At 40.1% G+C, this 14526-nt stretch overlaps 1 long non-coding RNA gene across 1 annotated transcript in view; it reads left to right on the forward strand.

The window, feature by feature from the left end:
- LOC123618110 (uncharacterized) overlaps window positions 1–13861 on the forward strand; it is a 31934-nt gene extending 18073 nt beyond the window's left edge. The window contains exon 3 of the long non-coding RNA XR_006726475.2: window positions 12120–13861. This is a non-coding gene — a long non-coding RNA (uncharacterized LOC123618110). The remainder of the gene's footprint in view (window positions 1–12119) is intronic.
- Window positions 13862–14526: the final 665 nt, after the last annotated feature.

Genomic DNA, 14526 nt, shown 5'->3' on the forward strand with positions numbered 1-14526 from the left:
CATTCACTAACTGAAATCCCACAATCGCCTATGTCCCATGTCACGTTCTGCCTTGACACTGCTTTCTTCTGACCATGAGACTTTTCCAAATTCACAGGCTGCTGTCTCTGAACCCTCCAAAGAGAATGCATGGGTCATTGCCAATACCTTCCATACCACTCAGAGACTGCAGACACTTCTGAGGTATATCTTTGGTCTTTTTCACCCAGACATGATACAGCCCTAATCCTTGTTCATTGTTGCTCCCTTGTGCTGGACAAAGTACCCTAGAACCTGCCAGAATCCACTCAGTGTGTAGGTTCCTGGCCAGCTGTTGATCTCAGATCACCTCATCTGGGGGAAGTGCAATCCTTAACCACTCACCTCCTGAGTCTCACTGAGATAACCATTGAGGAACGGAAGTCACTTTCTCAGAAACTCACTAGCTTGTCACCTCTTGTCTCTATTTCCAGGTTTTTATCTAACCATGGTCAGTAGGTTAATATGGAAACCATTCTAGGCGTATTGCTTCTATGGCAAAGGCAATCTATGTCAGAACCTTCATTATACATTTCTAAAAGATCCAGGCTCTTTTTTTTTTAACTTTTTTTTTTATTGAGTTATAGACATCTTACAATGTTGTGCCAAATTCCAGTGTAGAGCACAATTTTTCAGTTATACATGAACATACAGACATTCATTGTCACATTCTCTTTCGCTGTGGGCCACCACAAGATCCTGTATATACTTCCCTGTCCTACACAGTACAATCTTGTTTTTCTATTCTACATTTTGAAATCCCAGTCTGTCCCTTCCCACCCCCGTCCCCCAGGCAACCACAAGTTTGTATTCTATGTCTATGAGTCTGTTTCTGTTTTGTATTTATGTTCTTTTTCTTTTTTTTCTTTTTTTAGATTCCACATATGAGTGATCTTATATGGTATTTTTCTTTCTCTTTCTGGCTTACTTCACTTAGAATGACATTCTCCAGGAGCATCCATGTTGCTGCAAATGGCGTTATGTTGTCAGTTTTTATGGCTGAATGGTACTCCATTGTATAAATATACCACCACTTCTTTATCCAGTCATCTGTTGTTGGACATATAGGCTGTTTCCATGTCTTGGCTACTGTAAATAGTGCTGCTATGAACACTGGGGTGCAGGTGTCATTTTGAAGTAGGGTTCCTTCTGGGTAGATGCGCAGGAGCAGGATTCCTGTAAAAGACTCAAGCTCTTATAAGTCCCACAGCATTTTCTCTGAAGGCTTTCATCTCCCTCATAAGCTTTGAAAAGCCTATTTTGAAACTAAAATATTGGGCCTTTCCTCCTTTGTTTCTGAACCTCAGTAGTAACAACTCACTGAGACTATGAGGCTAAAGAGACTAGTCCCATGATCCCAGAAATTGGAAGGATGCAAACACATTAATTAATATTTTAAGGTCTTATTCAGCTTTCCAGAAGATAGAATGGTTTGAATTCCTTACCAGGAAGGACCACTTGAAAAGCATTTCTATTGTATAAATATACCACAACTTCTTCGTCCACTCATCTGTCAATGGACATTTAGGTTGCTTCCATGTCTTGGCTATTGTATATAGTGCTGCTATGAACATTGGAATATTACTCAGCAATAAAAAAGAATAAAATAAGGACATTTGTAGCAACATGGATGGACCTGGAGAATGTCATTCTAAGTGAATTAAGCCGGAAAGAGAAAGAAAAATATCATATGATATCATTCATATGTGGAATATTAAAATAAAAGAAAAAAGGAAAAAGAGGACACTAATGAACTCATCTGCAAAACAGAAACCAACTTGCAGATATAGTAAACAATTTTATGGTTACCAGGGGAAGGGGGACAGGAAGGGATAAATTTGGGAGTTTGAGATTTGCAAAGGTTAACCACTATATATAAAAATAGATAAAAACCAAATTCCTTCTATATAGCACAGGAAACTATATTCAGTATCTTGTAATTACCTTTAATGAAAAAGAATATAAAAATGAATATATATATATATGTATATGCATGACTGGGACATTATGTAGTACATCAGAAACTGGCACATTGTAACTGGCTATACTTCAATTAAAAAAAAAGCATTTCTAACCCAAAATTCCCATATCTCCAACCTTTAAATCATCCAGGTGCTTCGGCTACAGGGTCTAAGACACGTGCTCAGAAGACCCCGTAAGATGCCTTATTCCCACTTTTTCAATCTCCCATCTGGGTGAAATCACAGAACTTATTTCTATCTGACTTATCTCTGTCTAGGTGAGTTGAAATACTCATGTGTAAGCTGCAAGAATTCTTTTTGGCCCTTGGACTGTCAGGTAGTTATTAGAAGCCCAGTGCAGAATCACATCACCATGGAGACAGGAGGCCATCCTAGGGGTGCACACTAGGAGGGAATACTGGCAGGCCCAGGATGGAGAGAAAGGGAGCAGTGAGACCTGTTCAGATTGCATTCATACGTCATTGTGGCATGCCAAACTGGCAAGTAGTGACATCCTTCTGGGTGAAAAAGGAGGATGCTATGAAAAAATGTGCATAAGAATAAAGGGCTAGTCCACCTCTACTCACATGCAAGCCAAGGCAGATCTCCACCCTAAGAGCGCCTTCACAAAATTTAAAAATTGAAATTGATACATCATTATTAATCAGTTCCTTATTCAAATTGTGCAGTGTTTTTTAGGTTCTGGCCTCTATGCCAGGTGAGTGAGGGGCTGTGCTGGCACACGGGGAATGCCAGGGAAGTCCCAGGACTGAGGTCAGGCTAAGGTGAATGGTCAGAAGAAGAAAGATAATATTATGGCTCCAATGAGAGGGAATAATGAAGGAACTGGTGAAGAAGAGAAATCTCAGTGGTTGGAAGAGTCAAGAGACTTTGAGGAGGAAGACTGAACCTGGGATGTCATTTTTATTGCATTTCTAGAACATCTCTCTTCTGCACCCCAATTCAGCCATAATCCACTGTGAGCTCAGGTAATGCAAACTCATTTTCATATCAGCAAAAGGGATTAAGAAGGTAAATCTTCAGAGGGAAAATAATATCTGTGATGTATTTTAAAGCCGAATGCACTATAAATGATTTTTTATCCACTCTTGTATTATTCATGCCTCAGCTCCCTGTCATGGCCATGAATAAATGAAATTTAACAAATGTTGTTTGGTCCACAGTGGCCCAGAATCACCCTAGAAGCTGAAGATCAGGTGCAACCCATTCGAGGGGCAGCTAGAGTATGAATGTGAAGGCCTTGGAAAGAATCAAATTCAAAATTAAAAGACTACCTCAATCTTTTCCAATTCCCTTTGGTAAACAAACAAACAAAAATCACACACTCACATTTAATTGCATTTGGAATTCAAAGCAAATTAAAGATGGTAACAAAAAGGCAAGCCAGATCAATGGAACAGAGTGCACTGCTGTGTCTTCATGGCACAGGGTTCCCTTGAACTTTTATAGACCCTCCTTGGAGAACTAAGGTATAGATCAGTGACTGGTAAACCACGGCCTGCAGCCTGCTTTTATACGTCCCATGAGTGAAGAATGGTTTTTACATTTTTAAATGGTGCTGAAAAAAAAATCAAAAGAAGAATGATAGTTCATATCATGTAAAAATTATATGGAATTCAGGTTTCAGTGTCCTCAGATGAAGTTTGATTGGAGCCCAACACTCACCTTATGGGCCATGGCCTGTTTTGTGCTGCAGCAGCAGAGTGGTGTGTGTGCAACAAAATCATGTGGTCCCCTAGTTCTGAGGTATCCACCATCAGGCCCTGTATAGAAGAAAAAAAAAAAAGTCCATCTTTCATGTAAACTAATGCTTTCTTTTAAAGATGAGGAAATTAAAACCCAAGGAGAAGAAAGATCTCAAGTTCAACCCACTGGCATCCGGCAGAGAAATCTCTAGAAGTCAATCATCGGAACCCCATCTACAGTCTTTTCTCATTATATAAACATGGCCTGACTCCGGGGGACAGGATGGGGGGCCACAGGGAATACAGAGAGCAAGCCAGTGACTGAACAGATTGTAGAAACCAGAGCCACCATTTCAGGATTTCAGGAGCATAAATGAGGAACGTGTTTCATAAGGAGAGGAGAAGGAAAAACAAACAAACAAACAAAAAACAACACTGAAACTAATTACGAAGGTGTGCGGCAAAGTCATTCCAGTCCAGCCCACGTCCTGCTGTGAGATGTGGCCATCCAACCTTCTGGTCTGAGCTGAACGCTGCATATCTTTTGGTCCCAGTACCCAGCAGCTGCTCCTTCTTATTGCTACCTTGCTGCTGCAGTTTCAGAGCCCACAGAAATAGGAGTGCGGGACCCTTCATGTGAGGGAGGGAGGGCAATGGGAGAAAACAAAAAAGAAGACTGGGAATGGGGAGAGAGCTGAGCTTGGTTTTCTGCTGGAGGCTACATTTTTAGTTTTATTTTTTTCCGACTGGCACGCGTCTTCTTTGTTTTGAATAATGGAGATAATTATACATTCAAGGGATCACACTCTAAACCCCCCAAATGATTAAGAAATCTTATTGCAGGCAATCATGAGAAAATGTAGGGGAGGATTACCCAGAGAGACAATGCAAAGTATACATCTTTGAGTCCCTTGCTTAGCACCGAGACCTAATCACCATCCTCCTCGCTTTCCCATGGCCTAATTGTTGATCTCCCAGGCCTCTCCCTGGGCAAGGTGATGTTCCCTCCTAAACCCTGTTCATGTGAAGTCGAGGGTTTGGATGGGTCCCTCTTGGGAAACTGCTGCCTCAGTGATTTTGATACTGACCTGTAAGCTCCCGTTTACCAGCAACTTGGAGTAGAACAAAAGCTTTCATTATGTTCAGGCTGCAAGATTCTTTGTGTAAGGAGAAAAGAACCCTGTATATCATTTGCTCAATTCAACAAACAGTCATTGAGCAGCTACCGCAAGGCAGACATTCCTCTAAAAGCTGGGATAAAACAGTGAAAAAAATACCGTCCCTGACCTCACGGGTCTATGTCTAGTCAAGCCAGATAGATAGACAAAGGAATAGGAAATTTAAACCTGTGTCAAGGAGGATACAAAAAAAGTAAGTACAGACTGTTCAACGGGGTGGGGAGGCTGCCTAGGTGGAGGAAAGCAATTGGAAGGGTAAGTGGAATTAGCCAGGAAAAGAGCTTAGAGGAGGCATTTGTCAGGGCGAGGGGACAAGTGTGAAGCCTTGCAGATGAGAGTCGTCATGGATTGTTGAGAACACTAGAGTGAGACTGATCAAAGCTTGGGGAGGGGAGCAGTAGGCAGGGGGATAGTGAGCAAAGCTGACCAAGGAAGTGGCTGTGAACATGAGCCAGCGCCAACCAGGAAGGTTCTTGTGAGCCTTCTCCTGAGGATAAGGAAGTCAGGCACAATCCGAAGGCGGTGCAGAGGCTCAAAATTTCTCAATGACAGTAGGTGATGGGATCAGATTTGCCACTTGCTTTTTACCATAAAGCAATACCTCCCTGTCCAAGGATTACACATTTGACTCACGATGCCCTCAGCTGCATGGTGTAACAGTAACAATAATGATAATAATAGCTAGTACTTATTGTGTTAACATACGTCTGGAGTTGCATTAAGCACTTTACTTGAATTATATAATTGAATCCTTACAATAACCCTCCAAACTAGATATTATTATTATTTGTAGCTGACAGATGAGAAAACTGAGGCACAGAGATCGAGTAGCATGCCCAAGAGGGTATAATTCTTAAGGAGAGGAGCTGGAATTTAAATCCACTGCAACCTGCCTCCAAAGTTCAGGTGAAACATGGGCCTGGGAGGGAAAAAAAAGTCAAATACAATTTCCAACTCTGATTCTCAGTGACTGTGTGATTGTGGGCTTTCAGTCTCCAGTTTCCTTGTCTTTAAATAAGAAGAATGAGCTACATAATCCTGAATCCTCTTTCTCTGCTCTAATGTTAAGAGACTGTGTTTCTCATAGATGTCAGTAGAAAAACAGTAGTTCAGGGTAGCCATTTGACTCGTACTGTTCCTAAGGCAAGAAATAGTTATAAGACATCAACCTTAGAGTTGACTTATGATCTCTTGCAGGGACAATTCCAAATCTTCCTTTCTCTCCCCTCACTCTCTCAGTCTTCTTTCCCAAGGTTTGGAAATCCAGTGACACAGTGATTTCCATAAACACATGTTGATTGTCAGTGGATCAGAAAATACAATACCAGTAGAACTTCTCCCCCAACATGTCACTGTCATCAGGTTTTGTCCTCTGTATGGTCTGTCGACAGAGACAATAATCTAGGCTCTGTTTTATCTCTGTCAGTTACACTTTAAGCTGATCAGGGTGAGACTTTTCATTAAAGAAAAATCAACAGCTCTGAAAAGGCAGGTGTTAAAAACTAACAAAGGATTCAATGTTAATAATGGCTAAGTTGTGTTTGTTGGATTTGGAGTGGCCAACAGGGAATTTTTCCTGAATTTACACCATCATCTGTAATATAGAATGGAAGTCTTGATCGGCAGAAAACAAAACAAAAACAAAAACCGGCTAGAGAAGGGCAGAGGACCATTCCATTTTAGTGTTCTCAGGATGCCAGGATGCCAAGGTTGAGTTGGCTTTTGATACTGGAAACATAACTCAGTGGTCTCAGCTTCAGAATTCTTAGACTTCATGGAACCACAGGTTTAAAATCCTGGCAAGCTTGAGTCATGGCTTCAGTCTCTGTTGACTTAGAAAAAAAAAAATCTGAAGAGCAAGTGATTTATGTTCTTTTTGTAGAACTCTCCAACCCCTGGCCACTGAGTGGACTTTAAAATATGCCCAGGGGGACCCTTTATCCATGGACAATCTCTGAGTGCTTATTATTCACTTTAATAGTGCAGAAGCTCTTTAATCATTGTCTCTGCATTTGCTTTAATCTAGAAACTGTCTATTTATTAGCTCATAATAAGCTTGAAGCTTTTCACCATCTCACTGGAGAAAGACTTGTATACATTCAGGAGATGATTCCAAAAAAGTCAGATTGATGTGAGATTAGGATTTGAAGAGACAAAACAGTATAGCAATTAGAGGGCCGAACTAAAGTTTATTTCTGAGAAGAAGCATTCTATATTTTGTTTTAAGTGGAGTTAAACCATTTTTAACTCCACCCAATATTAACAACTGATGAGTGAGTAAAGGGATTATTTATTATAAGGAAGAAGTTATCCATTCCAAAGGATTTTCAGCACCGAAGTTTTGAGAAGTTACTCAGAGTGCACATTTGAGGGATAGTCCTGAAAAAGAAAGTGGTTAAGAAACCAGACAAAGACCATGAGCTACAAAAAAATATTTTTTCCGGGGTTGAGAAATCTCAAATATATATATATATATATATGTTTTTCATGGAGAATAATCAGAGCATCAAGAAGAATAACATTCAGGATACAAGGGTACGGGAGCCCAGGATAGCACAAGAGCAAAGCAGCACATGGTGGACGTACTAAAGAGAAGATGACATTAAAAAGTCCAGAGAGAAGGAACTGAAAGAATGACTCCACCCTGAAATAAAACCATGGAATTCTTGGCTTCTGGATGACCTGAAGACTGGTGACAGCTGGTCTAACCACTATAATTACTGGGAGCTCTACTTATGGCGTTCCTGATCTGTTGTCTTCCACCTTTCTCTTGGAGTTGTTTATTATCAAGTAAAATGTTTGTTTCTTCTTCTTTTTTTTTTTCTTATATAAGAGACTTTAAAGATTACCTAGTCCAACTCATTCCCTTTACAAAAGAGGAAACCAGGGGCCCGAGAGGTTAAAATGAATTGCTCAGTGTCACCCAAGTAGAGAGTACCCAAGATAGGACTAAAATCCTGGACCTTCTAAAATTCCCAAACCACACTTCATTCCAAGAGCTCATTCTTCCTCTCAAATAATCACCACTCTCCCCTTAATCATAGTGGTGATTTCTGCAAAGGCAGAAAAACACTGGAGGCAATTCTTAAATGTTAGATGTTTAAATTTGCATTTGGGAACTACATATCTATATAGAATTACTGGAAATTGAAAGAAAGACAAAATCATCATCTTTCTTTTCAAGAAGACCCCAACACAATCTTCCAGCATATGTGCTTAAAATTGGTTTTCCTGCCGTGTTAATCACCCATCTTGTTTTTATTTTCTTACCAGAAATAGAAGTTAAGGATTCAAAGGATCTTAGAGATCACCTAGACCTACTTTCTTATCTTATGAATGAGAAAGCTGAGGTTCAAAGAGGAAATATCACAAAATTACAAAGTACTGGAATTCAAAGAAGCAACAAATACTTAGTCAACTTTTTTTAATTGAGAAAAATAAGAGAAGTACAGAAAGTACTCAACTATAATAACCTCTGTATTTCCCACTACCTATAATTGATAATTTATATTTTTCATATTTCTTTCAAATATTTTATATAAGAAATCAAACTATGTAGATACAGTTGAAATACTTTTTCCCAAACCCCTAATCTTACTTCCCTCCCTATCAACACAAGGACAGCCAATATTATAAATGTATTGTGAATCCTTGCAATCTACTTTGTATAATGTCACATACTCATATAGGTATCAAAGGACAGTATATTTTCAGCTTGTGCCAGGGGTGTAGGAATATTACATCAAAACTATTCTGATTTTGTTTGATTGTTTATTATTCTTCCTAGAAATATTTAACAGAAAGCTCCTGTAAGACAATAAAATTGTAAACAATTTCAATCTAACACACCTGTTTAACAGACAGGTCAGAGAAGTTAAACGACTTGCCTCAAGTGATATAGTGTCACCATCCAATGGGAACCCAGGTGTCCTCCCCACTACACCCATCTCCACATTATCTTTTCACTAGAAAACCCCACCTAGTTGTCCTTTTCCTCTTAAGTCCACTGGATGTTTTTCTTCATCGTTTTTAGAAAGCCACACTTCTCTCCCCCACCTCCATTCAGAAAAGAAACTGTTCTAGGGTTGAGAAACTCATATGAGAAACAATACACTCTTTAACTTCACACTTTGTTCTGAACAGCAGGGCAGCCAGGCAGACACCAGGCTCACACACCATTATGAATCTGTCAGCAATTAGAATTCTAAACCCTATTTGGTTTTTACTTGCTTCAATCAACTTGTCACTGCAGTGAGGATTATCTGCTTTCTCAATATAAACATCAACAGAAGTGAGGGCGATGGCTTGCGTCCTTGGCCAAGGCACCGCCATGGACAAAGTTAAATAGCACATTCTGCAGACAGGAAGGATCCAGGGCCTTAAAGGGGCCATAATTAGAGGGGCCAGAGCCTACTCTAGCTTTTGTGTGAGGCTTCAGAATTCCTCTCCTGGGGACAAGAGACATTTTGGGTGATGCCAGGAGACTGCTGTTGTCTGCTTCTCTGTTTCCTGTGCTGGAGAAAAGAAGGGGAAAAAATAAAATGCAACCATGCAATGTCTTTACTCGAAACCAAAGAACCTTGGGGATCATGCCCCTATACCCCTTATTTAAAGGATTAGGAAACTGAGATCCAGAGAGGGAAGGCTGTGGCCAAGGTCAAACCTGTGACAAACCCAGTGTCCTGACTCCTAGCCCTGAGCACTTCTCACTTCATTACACCGCCCTCTTCAGAGTGAGTAAAAGAGACCTGAGTCATAAACCACATTCTCTCCACAAATACTCTCACAGTTTTCCATTTGCACACAATGGTGCAAAAGGCCAAGTAACTCGGTGCAGTCAATGAGGACAGGGCATGCCCAGGGTGCCAGGAACACTAAGAGAAGAAACTCATTTCACCTCAAATCCACTGAGAAGACAGATAGTGTGTAAATATACAAGTAGAAATTAATTTGATTCCTCTCAACAAGTGATTTTTTAAAAAAATATAATCTAAGGAATTTAGAGTTAGGCAGGTAAATACAAAGAAAGTTTGGTATCTTCTAGTACAACTAAGAGCTAACATAATGTATATTAACTTACTTAATCTTCATAACAACTTAAACTTCATAACAACAAGCATTACTATTTCAGCCTTTATTTTACAGATGAAGAAACTGAGGCACAGAGTATTGGGTACAGTGCCCAAGGCTATGCATGTGATAATGGCAAAGCTAAGACTTGAACCTAAATGGTCTGGCTCTACAGCCTCCAATCTCAACCACAACAGTAGGGTGACCATGCGTCCTGATTTGCCTGGGATGGTCCCAGTTTTAGTAATCCGAGTTCCATGTTCCAGGAAACTCCCCAGTCCTGGACAAACCAGGACAGTTGGTTACCCTACACATAACTATACTGACTCTTGTTTGTTAACAATTAAACCCAAGCCTCAAGAAACGATCCAGCTAGTCTGGTCACCATACTTCATACTTTGGGAGACTCAGCTTACAGGGAAGAACTTAAATATTAACATGTCCCAAGTACTATTCTGAGCAATTTTCAGGCTTTATGTTATTTTAATTCTCACATGCACCCTGGATAAGGTATATGGATAAGAAAACAGAGGCTCTAAGAAGATTGGGTCAGTTGCCTAAGATCTCTGGGTTAGCGAGTATAAAGCCAGGATTTGAACCTAGGCAAGCAGGAAGATCTTGAGACTTCTTTATAAGGAAATAGCTAAAATGAGGGAGTCTCAAAATCTGAAAATTCTACCTACGTGGTGTTTCTTCGGGATAGAAGAATTCACAGAAAGTTAGGTATAAATCTGAGAATTTCCTCCATCTGAATAGAGCTTTGTGCTTCCTCCTCCTTCCCACTTAGCCATGAGATGTAGCATCATTTGGCCACAAACTGAGACCGAAACTCTCAACATTCTTCCTCCCTCCATGCTGTGTCCACATTATTTCCCGCTCTTAGATTATCGCTGCCCTACCATTGTATGCATGTAAAACTCCTACCCGTCCTTTAAGAGAAGTTCATATACAACCTTCCCTAAAAGCCTTCCAGGGGCATCTAGTTTAAATTAATCCTTCTCTCCTTTCTCCTCGCAAGCTTATACCTTTAAAAAATAGATATCCCAATCTGCTTTATTCTATAGTCACAGCGTGCAAGGATTGGGGGGGTGGGGGTCGTACCTGGCTCACCTTCTGTGCTGGGAACTCCATCTCAGCTACATCATATTTCCTCTGTCAGTACTCCACAGGACCAGAGACAGCACCTGCACACAGTCTGTAGTTTGAAGGCCTCTTGAATGAACATGTGAATCCATCAGTGCTCCTAGCTATGAACTATGATGTTTGTATATGGAGATTTGGATAATGAAAACAAATATCCAGGATGTTTGTGGATGTCAGGGGATAATTTCTTTGACACATTTAGGCTTTATTCTAAAACTAAAGCAAACAAGGCAATTGACTAGATGATTGTGGTAGATGGTACCTACTTCTTTTTTTTTTTAATTATTTATTTTTATTGAGCAGAAAATACAGAGTTCACACATAACCCTCCCCATCCATACATATATACTTCCTTACCCTCAACATCCTTCATCAGTGTGGCATATTTGGGTACCTACTTCTAATAAAACTTAAAAGTACCTTCACAAAATTATTTGGTGTTAAGAATAACAATTTTCAAATGGTCTAATAGAAATACATACAGGGCAAGGAGTCAGTTTCCACTTTGTTGGTAATGACCCAAACTCACTGTGTAAACTTTGGTCCTCTTTTTGCCCAAAGTGTAGGGTGATGGTGGTAGAAATAAATGACCTCTAGGCTCTCCTCCAGCTCTGCATGCCTCTAATCCAATAATTCTAATAATTAGATCAATTCTTCCTTCCACAAGGATGTTCTGTTTCCTAGGACATTCTGCCTCGGCATTCAGAAAATTCCAGATGAATAGTAGTATCAATAACAAAAGACCAGTAAAAGCCACCTGAAGGAGAAAAGGGTGTGATGTTTGAAGGAAGGAAGCCAGAAATACCGGAGGGACATGATGTGTGAAATGCAGGCTGGGGGTTTAATGAGTTTGAGGCGTGAAAAACTCAAGCTTCAGGGCTGCATTCCCTGGCAGTGTTGAGCACAGCGTGTTTCCATGCCCTCTGTGGCCGAGTTCTATTTTAGAATGTGCTCGAGCCTGAGTCCTCTAACACAGCTGTGACCGTCTGTTAACTTGTAGGCATGGTTCTCCACTCAGGCAAATGGCTCTTGATCTTTTATAGACGGACCTGGGGAAGATGCAGCTAAAAGAAGACAGACCTGGGAACTGTCAAAGAATTGACTGGTGTGAAAGAGGCGGACTTTACTGAGCCTGAGATGTGTCCTATGGACCAGAGAAGATGGAAGATTGCTCTACAAAGGTCAGAAGCAAATGGTATGGGGAAGTCTCGCTGGACAACCGCACCCACCAAGAAATGATTCCTTCAGCATTTGAGGGCCCCTCAAGACTCCTTGGCCATTAACGTTCCTTTCTAGCTAGGACATAACCTCTTGAGACCTTAACCCACGGAAAAAATGAGACCACAGATGAGTGGTTTCACCATGCCCCCACCCTTCTCCCTTCTGGAATCCCTTCCAAGTCCCAAAGTGCAGAGCTGTCAAGTCCTGCCCTGAATGCTTTGGTTAAGTGGATGCCCAGCCCAACTGAGGAAGCTGTGTCAGGGCTGGGTTAAGCCCTCCAGCTGCTGGGAAGAGCAGAAGTGGTCACCATGGAAACAGCCCCTCATCAGTCAAGTAGTGACTCACAAGGAGGTCACTGGGATGCAAAGGGGACTAGAATCCTTGGAAAGACTACACCTTTTTCCTTGAAAAGAGATGACTACACTCTTGAAAAACAAGGCAACTGCTTCCAAGATGGAGTGAAAATAGTTAGGGTTGCTTCTGTCTCCTGAATTTAGTGCCCTGATACTGTGAAGGCAGAAAGGTCCCCATTTCTGTGAATTCTGCTACTGCAGCCAGTTCCGCTGATACAACTCAATGTCAGACAGTGAAGAGAACTTCGAGTGTTATCTAGTCAAGTTTCATTTTTTATGGAAATAGCTGAGGGTTCAGCAGTGAATAGCCTGTCCAAGGCCCATATGGTGAATCAGTGGGAAAGCCAGGACTATAATCAAGATTTCGTACTCCAGACCTGTTATTTCTTTCACAATCCTGGGCCACTGGATTTTATATAAAGCTAATAAAAATTAAATTTCAAAATACCTCATTTAATGTGTCCTTTCTGAGGCAGTAAGAGGGACCCTAGCAATATATTCCCATGGCCATTTTCCTTTTCTTTTCTTCCCTTACTTTTCAAAAGTAAATTTTATTTAACTGAAATTGGTTAAAAATGCTGTCCCTCTCCATTCAGTCTCCCCTTTTATCACTCTTCCCCTCAAATTGGATGTCAGAATGACCGTGGGCATTTGTGAGATATGGTTAAAGGGAAGTTGAGGTAAGTTAGCATTTAGTTGGGGACAGTAGGATACAATTAAATGGTCCCTAGTCACTTTCTTGAAGAGTTAAGTTATTCTTTATCTTGATATAGGACTGGCTTCTACTTCTGTAACAAACTAGCACCAAGATTCAAAGGAAGAACAAGGCCAAAGTTCAGCTCCTGTGAAGATGCTAATAACCCCTAAAGCATCTGGCACAGGAAAGATGAAGATAGTGGAGAACAATGATTAAACTACATAGAGCCAGGAGGTAGTCTGTGAAAACGCTTCCAAATTTCACGTTACATGTGTGGGAGAAACTTGGTATTTTCCGTTATCAATAATGACTTGTAGGGCTGAATAAAACTTTTCTCAACTGTCAATAATAACTTTATTAAAATACATTTCAATAAACAGAAGAAAAATTGAATTATCTATTCTTGTAGAAAAACTTTTTAAAATGTATTGTCATAGAAGTTGTCAACAAATATGCAGTCAACAATGGGTATAAATAAAGTCTTATTAATTAATAAAGGCATTATGTTACTTTCTGAATTTTTAATTTTTGTAGTAAATTTCAGGTTTGTCATATCTGTATTTTTAATTGATTGAGATGTATTTTATTATTCAAAAATGTTCACTTTTGTTCCTAATTTTGTATTTATAAATTTATATTCTTTTTTCTGAAAGGGAACCCCCTCCATCATACAAGCTGCATGGAATCTGGATCTGTCTCCTGCCTGAAATACCTCTTTAATGAGTTTTCATTAATCACAGGATTACTGGAAATAATAGGAAATGTCCTAGGTGTGTTGTGTGGATCAGGAATCCATTATTACTGTAGAGTCACGCTAGCACAATCTTCATTGGAATTTAGCAATTTAGAAGAAAGGTGTTCAGAGTCATTTGCATCACACACAGGAACAATTCCTGACGCCAGATTCATCTGGGTCAGTTTCATTACCAGTAACAGGAGAAAAGCCTTATAATACTTTACTATTACTCATCAGTGTTATGTTTGTATACTGCCTTATCTCCCAAGCAACCAAAACACTTCACCTCATTTCATTTCACCAAATTCAATTCACCTTCCAAATATGCACATTTGCAAAATATGTCTGGGGGACGGGTTATTTTAGCCTGTTTTACAGGAGTGGGCTCAAGGACAGGGATGAGTTATTGAAATTCAAATTACTCAATTCCATGTCTAATATGT

The sequence above is a fragment of the Camelus bactrianus genome, chromosome 1 (genome assembly GCF_048773025.1).
Source record: "Camelus bactrianus isolate YW-2024 breed Bactrian camel chromosome 1, ASM4877302v1, whole genome shotgun sequence".
NCBI classification, from domain to species: domain Eukaryota; kingdom Metazoa; phylum Chordata; class Mammalia; order Artiodactyla; family Camelidae; genus Camelus; species Camelus bactrianus.